We start from the raw sequence: 11,326 nt of genomic DNA on the forward strand, positions 1-11,326 counted from the left end.
TCAATGGCAAATAGTCATTTTTCAATACATAGTACTGAAGTAACTAACCATTCACATGAAAAGACAACAAGAAATATGATCTAGACAAAGATTCCAAAGCATTATTCCATTTGCTGTGTGGATTATATATTTAATAAATACAGGATTCAAAAATACAAAATTTCTGTATCATAGTATATGCAAAAGCTAAGTGGCTTGGAACTGATGATGACTCTTAAGATGGATATAATATCATAAAGATAAACTTAACAAATTATATTTCACTAAAGTTTAAATTATTGCTTTGTGAAAGACATTGACTGAAAAGTCGTGACTTGGGAGAAAATATTTTCAGTACACATATTTGATGAGTGCCTCATCCAAGCAATACAAAGTATCAAAAAACTCAATTATTAAAATAATGAATTGAAACTGAAGACAGATAAAACATGTGAATTGATTCTTTATGTGAGAAAATATATACATATCTATCAAACTTAGAAAAACATGCTTAACATCATATATTACTAAAGAATTACAAAGTAAAGTTAAAAAATGAACATTGTATACCAAATAAAATGACCAAAAGACAATGACTGAAAACATTAAACACTCATGAGAATTTAAAATAATAGGAACTCATTCATTGTTGGCAGGAGTGCAAACTGGTATCATTGGTCACTTTAGAAGATGTTTGTTAATGCTTGCAATGTTGAATGCAACTATATAATAAAGTCAAGTCATCATATTTTTGACTATTCAAATAAGATGAAAATTGAAACCATATGTAATGCACATACATTGCTTAGATCAGATTTATTTGTAATTGCCAAAAGTTTGAAAACACCAAAATGGTGCATGCCTTTAATCCCAGCTCTTGGGAGGCAGAGACAGGTGGACTTCTGAGTTCGAGGCCAGCCTGGTCTACAGAGTGAGTTCCACAACAGCCAAGGCTACACAGAGAAGCCCTGTCTCAGAAAAAAAAGAAAGAAAACACCAAAATGTTTTAAATACATAAATAGAGAAACTGCAGTATACCTTTAGAATAGAATATTATTCAGAAATGAAATGAAATGAGCTATGAAATTATAAAAAATGCAAAGAACTTAAATTTATATTTCTAAGGGAGATAAACCAGCTTAAGAAAACTGCGTATTTATGGCTTTCTGCAAAACAAAGGCACAGAAACAGCAAAAGATCAAAAAGACTAGTGAAAGCTAGGCACTCTCTGTGAAAGGTGAGATGAACAGGTCAGCAGAAGGAATTATAGAGCAGTGAAGTGAAGTCAGTGATAGTGTAAGAGTGGGTAACAGTGTACCTAGCACTGTGGACTTGCCAAACTTTCTACAAACAAAAAGGAAACTCTAACATGAGTAATAGCCTTTATTCCTTAAGCCAGTGCTGGGTCTAGTTATGGGCATCCACAGCTAAAATAACAGCACTTACTTAGGGAGTAGAGACATGAGGATCACAAGTTCAAAAGAGACTTGAGCTACTTGGCGAGTATTGACTGGCATGTATAATGAGATTCTCTTACAAAACAAACAAAAGTAAAACAAGTATTTGTTCATTGTTTAATGGTTTCATATTAATGTAAGATTAATATTACTAATAGAAGAAAGTGTAATCAAAGTGTATGTGACAAGTTTTTATACTATTTTTGTTTTCCTATAAGCTTAATACATATTTAAAAATAAAATTTATATAAAAATAAGTTTCTTTCCCAAGACCAAGTTTACTTATACCAAATAGACTCCAGTTCTGACTTCCCAAATTCTGCCTTTGACAAGTGTGACCTGTTTTTCTATATTGACTTCTACAGAAATAGACATTTCCTTGATTGCTTTGGGGACTTTAGAGCCCTTTCTCACCCGGCCAGACATCAATCTTGGACTTGGCTTTTCCTGTTCAAACTTGTCTTGTTGATGAATAGTCATGAACATCATGCTAGATCTCAAACTGATGACAAGTAAGTTTGACCTGTTGTTCTGTCTTTTGACCATCAAAATAGGGGGCACCCAGAAGTCACTGTACTTGAATAAATAATGGCTATCCTTTAGGGTCTTGTCCCACAAATAGTAAAATCTCCTTTGGTTCTAGCAAATAGTGAGATTATTTTTAGCTGGCCTTGATCAAGCTTTTCATTGACTATCCATTTATTATTTAAAATAGCCAGGAGAAAGAATTCTCATGATGGTGCTCAAGAAAACCCATTCCACTTTTAAACATTTTACCTGGGTTTCCTTGAACAAACTGTAGCTTCTTACTGCTTGCCATCTTTTACACTTGTCATTCCCTGTCATCAAACAATACTTAGAAGTGTTGTGTATTTGCCCCTACCCAACCCTTTATTCCAGATGATTTAAGTATTTTTTTTTAACCATACCAGCTTTTACACTGTCCATCCCAAGGAAAGTCGGGCAAAAGACTGTCACACAGAGCTGATTCATGTCTCATTACTATCTTTTGAAGAGATTTTCTGTACACCAGGTTGCTAAATGTGACTTTTCTTTCAATGTACATGTATAGTTCATCTTCTCAGAACATTAAAATACCTGATAAAACATAAAACAAAGTAACATGTCTAAAAGAAGAAATAAACATACAAGGAACAAAGTTGTGGAGAGCAATTTTCCCTGTTGTATAAACAATGGCTTTTCAGGTTGTACTATGTTCCAATATACTTCATTTTACACGTACCTTCATTGTGAGAGAAGAGGATGTGTACAGCCCCTGGGTAGGCCTAGAAACTGCTTCATATAACAGATGACAGCCACCCAGTACACACTGATAAATGGATTGTTGTTAGGAGTTAAAAGGGAAGCACCTTTGAAGTTTACTGGGGTCAATTCAAACTGTGGGAGCACTTGGGTATATTAAAGTCATAATTTTCAGTGACATGGTCCCACCCAGTCTCTCGTCTGATGCCTGTTCTATGCATGGAGGACTGACAAACAGAAAACACCCACACTGTTTCTTGAGCTTCAGCTCAGCTCTGTCACCTGCTCCTGACATGAATTTTTCTGCTGCTTGCCTGTCTTCTTGTTTACCTCTATGGACTGGACCTGAATAATCCTACTGTTCCCTGCTTGTGGGCGCTTTCTCAGCCTTTCACTTCACAGCTGAATTCTGGGTGTGGTTTCTCAACCCTTGCTCTAGCAGCTACTCGTAGCCCTCATCTGGTTGATTATTTTATCAATACAGATTCAGCCTACTTCTGAAAACTCTTTTCACCCTCTTTTACTGGTACTCATTCTCCAAACCATATGTATGTATGTATGTATGTATGCATGTATGCATGTATACATATGTATGAAGAAATATATATATACTTTGTACTGAATTGTATTGTATTTGTATAATAACTAATATTAGTGATTAAGATTGGAATAAAAGAACCTGCATATCCATTAGCTGGATTATCATGTCAGGTGGGATTATATGATTGATAAATTTCTGTCCTTAACTGATAAACCCTGTGAAGCTGTTATTCAATACATTCTGATATTGGAGAAACACACAAATACAGTATTTCTATGTTTCAGGCATTGGACACTCACTATCATTGTCTAATATGGTCTGGGGGTTGAGTTAAAGCTGTTTTAGTTTTGTATTGTTAAGGAGGAAATAATATCCACAGCATATTGTACATATTTTTCTTGAGGTAATCAAAGTTTTTCCAGTCTCCAAGTCTAAAAGTATTGTGTCATGTTGGGTGCTGAATAGAAGTCAAGGATTTGGGTAATTCACATTCTTCAAGCAGCTTCAAAGTAAACCAAATGTTATGCAGCTTTTGTTTGCCTTTATGTTTTAAAAGCTTTAAAAGTATCGCAGTTTGTGGCAGAGACATGGACTAGCAGATTAAAACACTAGACACACAAGCCTGAAAACCCATGTTTGCTCTCTGGAACCCATGGATACCAAGCATTTTTCTTTACACATTGTGTTAACTTTTCCTAGGGAGATCTGAACAAATGTCAACTAACCACAGAAAGACCAAACTACAATTATACCAAAGTCTGACTTGGTGAATGAATGTATTTCTTGGGCTGAAAGCATACAACTAGTGTTTGGAAGAAGCATGGATGACCCCATAACAGCTTCATCACTGCAGAGTCCCACCACATCATAGATGACATCCTCATGGGATCTGCATCATAGTGCTCTGCTTTGTTAATCTACTTTCTATAGAGTCTAGTTTCTCCCAAGATCATCTCAACTGTGATCTTGTGAGATGTAGAAATAATTGAAATCTCTAGTGAAGCTCTATGACCTTCTCTTCCTCCATCTACTCTGGAGTGTCAATGGCTCCCATACCATTTCCAGGGACCTGGCTACCAGTCTGTAGTCTCCATGGCTACCAAGAGCAAAGTCTAAGATGGCAGGCATCTTCTCATGCCTGAGAAAAATTAATCTACAATGCTGTATACATAATTTCAGCACTAATACATAGATATGAAAGACAAAAAAGAACAGTTTTTTCAGATGCTGTGGATCAGCTGGCATGAAGCACACTATAAAAGCGAAAATACAAGACATGGCTCTACCTGTATATGACACATAGTGGTAGCCTTCTGAAATGCTGATAACCTGCCTACTTTTCCTAGGAATTTACCCCATAGCTAACTCTTTAAAACAATATCAGTCATCTTTGCACTATACATAACGAGACTTATATAAGGAGACACAATGTAAGACATGTAACTAACTCTCCTTACAGAAGGAGATTTATTCGTGATCTTCTTTCAAATAAGATAGTTTCTTAGCAATTAATTGTTAAATGTCTTCTGACTTCTCTCTGGACTGAAGAGGACTCCTTATTTGAGAAGAAAACAGAAGAGTCAGTCAGAGTTACACAGTTTAGCCAGGTATGTGAGGCAAAGAGAAACCTTAGACCTAGCCTTATAAAGGGCAAGGTATAGTAAGGCAAGAAAAGTAGGCACTGAAAAATAATTTATAAGTCTGAAGAAGCTCCAGCATGCTCTTCTCCAGAAGCACTAGAATTTCTTAAGACAGTTTCTTCATTTTCACTGAGACAGCAGAATGTTCGCCCCATGCCCCATCCCTGTCATCTAGGTCATATAAAGCTGTCTTCTCTGCAAGCCATGGGTCAAAATTTGTATTCCCTTCCTTTGTCCCTTGTTATATCCTGAAAATAATACAACAGAGTGAGCAGAAAGAGCTAATATATTAAATATAGAGTTCTTTATCTTCCATATCAAACACCTCATAAGCTTTCTTAATACTGTTTTACTCCTACTTCAAAAAGCAAGGTGCTATGTAAAGTTCAGAATTAACATTCACCCTTAGTTATGATTAACTTTTCCTTTTATCCATAGAAGAAAAATAGACTCAACCTGGCAAATGCCCTTGACTTCTCTTTTATCCATCAATCAACCACTGATGAATGTTGTAGTTTATGACCTTCAAAGGCAGCCATCAGTCCAAATACACTTCTAGATGTGAACATGGAGAAATCTGAAAAAGATATATAGTTAGGGGGCCTTTGTAGAATCCCAATTTTCTCCATCTGAAAACAACTACATTGTACTTAAATGAAAAATATTAAAAAGTAAAATGTTTTACTGCATTTCAAAATGTATAATCAGTGTTTCTATCTGCTTTTCTTTCTTTAATATGTTATAAAAATCCAACTGACTACACAGAAAAGTTTATAGGATAGGTAAGTGGAAATCACAACCATAGCTAAGATTTTCCTTCCTCAAAGGCAGTTCTACAAAGAACTAAATGCTAGTCCAGAAAGCCTACCAGTAAAAGACTGTGGTCAGGAAGTTGCCAGATAATAATATTATAGCATAGCCTTCAGATTCTTGACTTGCATCTTGCCTCCCCTACACACTACAAGACCATGTGGTCTTGCACATTTGTGATTGTGATTGAGTCACAAGTACCAGATAAGCCTAGGATCTTATAAGTATTATCAGAACTTATAAAGTATCTTGGATGCTTTAACCAGTCTCTTCTAAGTCAAAAGATAAAAAGCCTGGTCATTTTTTCCTTTCACGTATCCATCTTTTCTGTAGTTTGCTTATTCATATAAAAAAAGCATAAATGAAAAATTCTTGGTTCTAACACCTTGAAGAGTTTATTGTATTTTATCTTCTAGTAGGAACAATGTATTTGTGAAATTTTCAACACCAGTGAACAAACAACCAACTGTGGAAGTGTCTCTACTATTAAAGCTATAGCATGGATTTACTGATATGCTAAACAGTTAAGGATGGAAGCACTTATAGATTCACTTATACAATTTTTAGACTTTCCTTTAAAATAATGCTTAAAGACAGAAGTATCAGAGAAAATAGGACTTGCCAGAATTTGGCAGTTATTAAGGTCATTGAGATTTTATGCACAAAAAACCAGTTTGTGGTCACATAGAAATACTATTGACTATTCTGTCTAATTTTGTTTATGTTTGAAAATATTCATAACAAAAAAAGTAATTGTATTCTATGGATCCCATGTCCACATCCTGGGTGTTTGTTCTTGTTTGTTTTTGTTTTCTATTTATATACAATTAGCATTCAGATGTTAAATCTCCAAATTTACTATACATTTCCATCATAAATTTTAGTCCAAGATACATAGGTGCTTATGCTGAATCACAACCATAATTCTAAGGAAGGTACATCTTCTAGCAGCACCAAACATACCATTCATTCTGAAACATGGTCTGTCAAGAGAAGATACCTATAGTTTCCATTGAAAATTATTTTTTGCAAAATTCTTAAAAATTTTCATACATGCATATGATAAACTATAATCATTTTGTGAGGACCAAGTAAAGAAATCATAAAAATAGCCATTCCATGATTTAGTGGGAAGCTTTTTTTGTTGGTAAGAAAGAGAGAGAGACAGAGTGAGAAACAGAGAGACAAAGAGCAGCTAGAGATATCTGGGAGTGTCCAGAGCAGACAGAAAAAAAGAAGCAGACTAGACATATTCAGAGCTAGGAAAGACAGAGAGTATCAAAGAACAGTAAGAGTAAGAATAATAGAGAATAGCAGACATGGCCATACACAGAGATCACAGCACACTATTAGGTATCTGGGAAGAGGGAAGCCTGTGAACTTCATCAGCCTGGAGGAAGCTAGAATTGTTGCTGGGAAGTTGGAGTGGAATCAGGAAGACAGCTAGGATAATAGTATGGGCTTTAAGGTGTATAGCAAGTATGGGATAATAGGAACTTAAAGATTCTGGGGGGAACCATTGGTTTTTGTTTGAAACCACAGATATATGCCAATGTAGAACCAGATATATTTTTCTGCCAGAGCAAGGTAAATGAATTCTTTTGGCAGATGGAAACATATTTCTCAAGTTCCCAAGGAGTTCTGGCTTTTATCTAACCACTAGAAATGCTCTGATAGTCCTGCTTTCATTTGAGCCAATACTGTCATTTCTGGACACATGAGTTTCCCCAAACCAAATAGTTGATTCCTCCTACTGTCCTCTTCTATCCTCCCACTCTTGTACCCCTGCTGATTCCCAAAAAAAATACCCCCTCACTCCTCTTATCTTGTGTGCAGTCCACTGAATTTAATTACAGTGGTAAGAGGTTACTTACTGGAATAAGGTCACCTTCCTAATGTCAACATTACAGGAGATAGAGACACCCATATTCCAGCTACTACTGACAGTCAAAAGTCCCTAGGAGAGAAGCAGAGTCTCATGGGGCCTCAGATTCTGAAACAGAAAAATTTGTGATCCTAGCCTCGAACTCTGCTAATATTATCAGTGACAAGGAAGTGATAAAATGTGCTACTGCCCTCCTTCATCAGAAGGCTGAGGAGATCTACAGGGATTGGAATTTGAGTGTTACTGGTTTTGGCAGAGGTTCAGCTCTTATGGTTTATTCTAATAAGCCTTCACTAACTCATAATGGTGAAGCACAGCTACATCATCATTTTACCCAAGCTTAGGATGTCTTCACTAAGTCATGATCAAAAGTGGCTGGGTAATGAAAAAAATCTGATGCTGTTTGCCATGAAATACAGTTGGAGTGTTTCAATTAACTGGCTAAGAAAATCTTTCTTATCTTCAAGAACAGGTGAGTACGGGAAGGATAAATCCCTTTGCACAAAGTTTACTCAGAGCTGATCTCTGTCTCCTTCTATTAAAGTTAATGGACCTGTAGTGTTCCTAGACTTAAGTTTTATGGTGAGATTAAAATCTGAATGTACCTCATATCCATTCTTCAGTAGAAGAACAGCATGAAAGTTCTAAGAGGACAATAGAAAAATAGACATCACTCAGGTGTGATCTGTGCCCATTTCTACACATAAAGTGATAAATGGAAGCCAAAGATACTTGAGAATATTACTGAAGCAAAACAGTACATTTCATCTCATCAGAATTTATATGCTTTAATTGTGAATGTCTTCACTAAGATTACTTGATACATAGCATGCAAATTTAAATTATAACTACACACTATTTTTTTAACAGAGATGTTTTGTTTTTTACAAAACCCTAGTGTTATAATTTATGTTGTTATTTTGTATGTCCTTTTACAAGTTGAACACAAATGTTATTTTTGAGAAAATATGGCAAATCATTATAGATTTCTCCACTGTTTGATAAATTAATTAGTGTGTGTGTGTGAGAGAGAGAAAGAGAGAGAGAGAGAGAGATACAGAATTCTCTTAATGACCCTCTATTGTACCCATAAAAGGAAAGATGGTTGTCAGTTTACCAAATTTTTAACAAAATAATGACAGAGATTACAATTGGAGAGTTTAGAAGTAAATGCTTTAAGTTAAGAGAGGGACTTTTGGCTGTCTATTGGAGAACTTTATACACAAGCAAAGCTTACAATATAGCCTCTCTATCTGTATGGCAGGAAAGCTGGGCATGGTAAGTTGATAATTTCAGTACTCAGTAAGCAGAAGCAGGAAAATGAGGAGCTCAAGGCTAGCCTGGGATACAGCAGAGAATTTAAAACAAAACAAGAAAACACAAAATTAGTGAAAGGGGAGAAGGAAAGAGAGAGGGGGAGAGAGAGAGAGAGAAAGAGAGAGAGAGAGAGAGGTGTGAATAGTTTTTCCTTTGACCTGTTCATTTTTTTTCTTCCACCATCTTTTATGTGTCTTCAGTAGTTCCTGGGTATCCTGAATTGCAATTCCCTGTAATTTCCCAAAACCTCCTTCAAAGGAGGATAGGTCTGCATTGGACATCTTAGTTTACTAATACTGTGCACATAACCTGAATATAACACAACTGGGGCTTAATGTCTAGGAAAAGGACTGAAATGGACTAAGTGTCACAGAAACTTTCATCTTCATTGATACCAAGAAGACTTGGACTTTAGTCTCATTCAAGCAACAGGATTTTTTCCCCATTCTTAAGGTCAGAGAATCCTCCTGCCCATGAACCTGGAAATGAGATTAATTCTCATGCCCACTTGTCTACTCCTGTAATATCTGCAGTATCAGGGTTAAAAGCCTGATCATGGACAAGAGGTGTTATGACTTCAAAGGGAGTTTGTGCCTCCTGGGTATTTAGTCAGTCATTGGCATCTCCTAACTCAGACGTGTTCAGTCTTTCCAATCGTAAACACGCCTTCTAATTCAGGTGTAAAGGTACCCCAAGAAATGATTCATAAATGGCTACAAAAGGTCGTTGTTCCCTGGCCAGCACAATGTTCCAATATATCCTAATTTATTAGCAAACTGTCCTTAGCTTGGAATTTCTCACAAGGAAACTGCCTTATTGTACAGGGTGTCCTTAAAGTTAGCAAAGGAGGTCAGGCACCATTGTTTACTGTAAACATAGAATTCTCAGGGCAGTCCCACAAAAGACAGAACTGTTTTACATACCAGAGAGTAATCAAAGGGCTTCCCTCACTTAAGGGCATTTTCAGGAACTGCTAGATTGGAACTTCCTAGTGCTTGCCTCCAGCAGACCTAGAGAATTAGCATGGGAATACCAAAATAGCCCCAGCAGGGAGGGTACCACTGCTCCATCCACTTCACACCTGGATACCTGCTCTTACTGACCTTGATGTGACTGTCACCTGCCTATGTGGCTTTTGTCATTCACCCTGTTTTCTGTATACCATTTAAGCCTGGTTTTCACTTTGTGCATGAACTTAGATGGACTAGGACTTAGATTCATTCATTCAGATTCAAGCTTCCAGCCTCATGCAGTCCACAAATCCCCCAACCCCACACTGAGAGTGCTTGGGCCCGGTGGTGGGAAGGGTGCAGCGCCTGTCTAGAAGAGGTGGCTGCTTCAGACCCAGTGTGTTTCAGGTGGCCTCATTATGTACCTCAACTGCTGAGCTACCAGATTTCTCATTTCTCTTTTGTAATGAGTGTAAAAGTTCGATGCCATTTTTAAGAAATACATTCATATCCTGTACTTCCATATGTCATCTCTGCCATCATTTCTTCGCCTATTCCTTGTCGACCTGACTAGGACCCCGTTTCTCCCGAGGGTTGAAGGAAGCCCAGACTGGTCAGCTCATGGCAATTAATGACTGTGGAAGATGCCAGAGGGAAACAATCCAGGTTTCTGAGGCCTGACCATCACTTAACAACAAGCACCCAGATGAAACCCACTACTTATCCAATGGTAAGAGAAGCTACATTTTGAAATGCAGAATTTTCTTTGCAATTCCACAAGACACCTCAGGCCAACTTTAGCCCATGTGATTCAACCCTACTGAACACTATTTCATTTGCAAACTGATCAACTTGTGATGCCTTATGATCCTTATGTATCTGTAATCTCAGAAATCAATTGGGCAAACCCAAGTGGGACACAACCCATATCATTATCTCACTTTAGAAGAACTGTGTTCAAAGTCTAAAGTCACTTAGCTCATGTTGGTATGCGATACAAAATGTACTTCAAGACAGCCAGGAGATATCATTTCTGTAGAAATTGATCCAGATGAGCTGTGAACATTGTCTCTGGGCAGGCAAAAAGAACACTGAGGTGAAAAATCTAACCTACAGTGTTCTAATTCTAGGACTTGTGGAGTATATGCAACACTCTAGCAAAAAACAAAGTTGAAAGGCATTAGATAAAGTCACATAAAATGACAATGTTCAAATTCAGATGTACAAACTAGACTCTGACACTAGGACAAATACTCCATGTTTGACCCTGAGAACTAGCAGAGAATAATGCACAGGATCTCTAAGGGTCATTCAGGTATGTGAATTACTGTTTCATGATGTTACTGCAAAATGTTATAGAGACATAGAGATGCTAGAGGCAAATGATTTTGGAGACGTGAGAAATGAACTTGTTGACACATATCTCTGCTTTTGTTGATATGAGTTTGAGGGTGTTCTTGTATATATATATATATATATATATA

General features: G+C 36.8%; 1 long non-coding RNA gene across 2 annotated transcripts in view; it reads right to left on the bottom strand.

Moving 5' to 3' along the window:
• Positions 1-11,326, bottom strand: part of LOC116080605 — an 84,160-nt gene that overhangs the window by 72,169 nt on the left and 665 nt on the right. For both annotated transcript variants that reach the window (XR_004114497.1, XR_004114498.1), the window contains exons 2-3: positions 5,337-5,457; positions 2,366-2,534 (exon numbers count right to left, since the gene is read on the bottom strand). This is a non-coding gene — a long non-coding RNA (uncharacterized LOC116080605). The remainder of the gene's footprint in view (positions 1-2,365; positions 2,535-5,336; positions 5,458-11,326) is intronic.

Source organism: Mastomys coucha, unplaced genomic scaffold, assembly GCF_008632895.1.
Source record: "Mastomys coucha isolate ucsf_1 unplaced genomic scaffold, UCSF_Mcou_1 pScaffold6, whole genome shotgun sequence".
Taxonomy (NCBI): domain Eukaryota; kingdom Metazoa; phylum Chordata; class Mammalia; order Rodentia; family Muridae; genus Mastomys; species Mastomys coucha.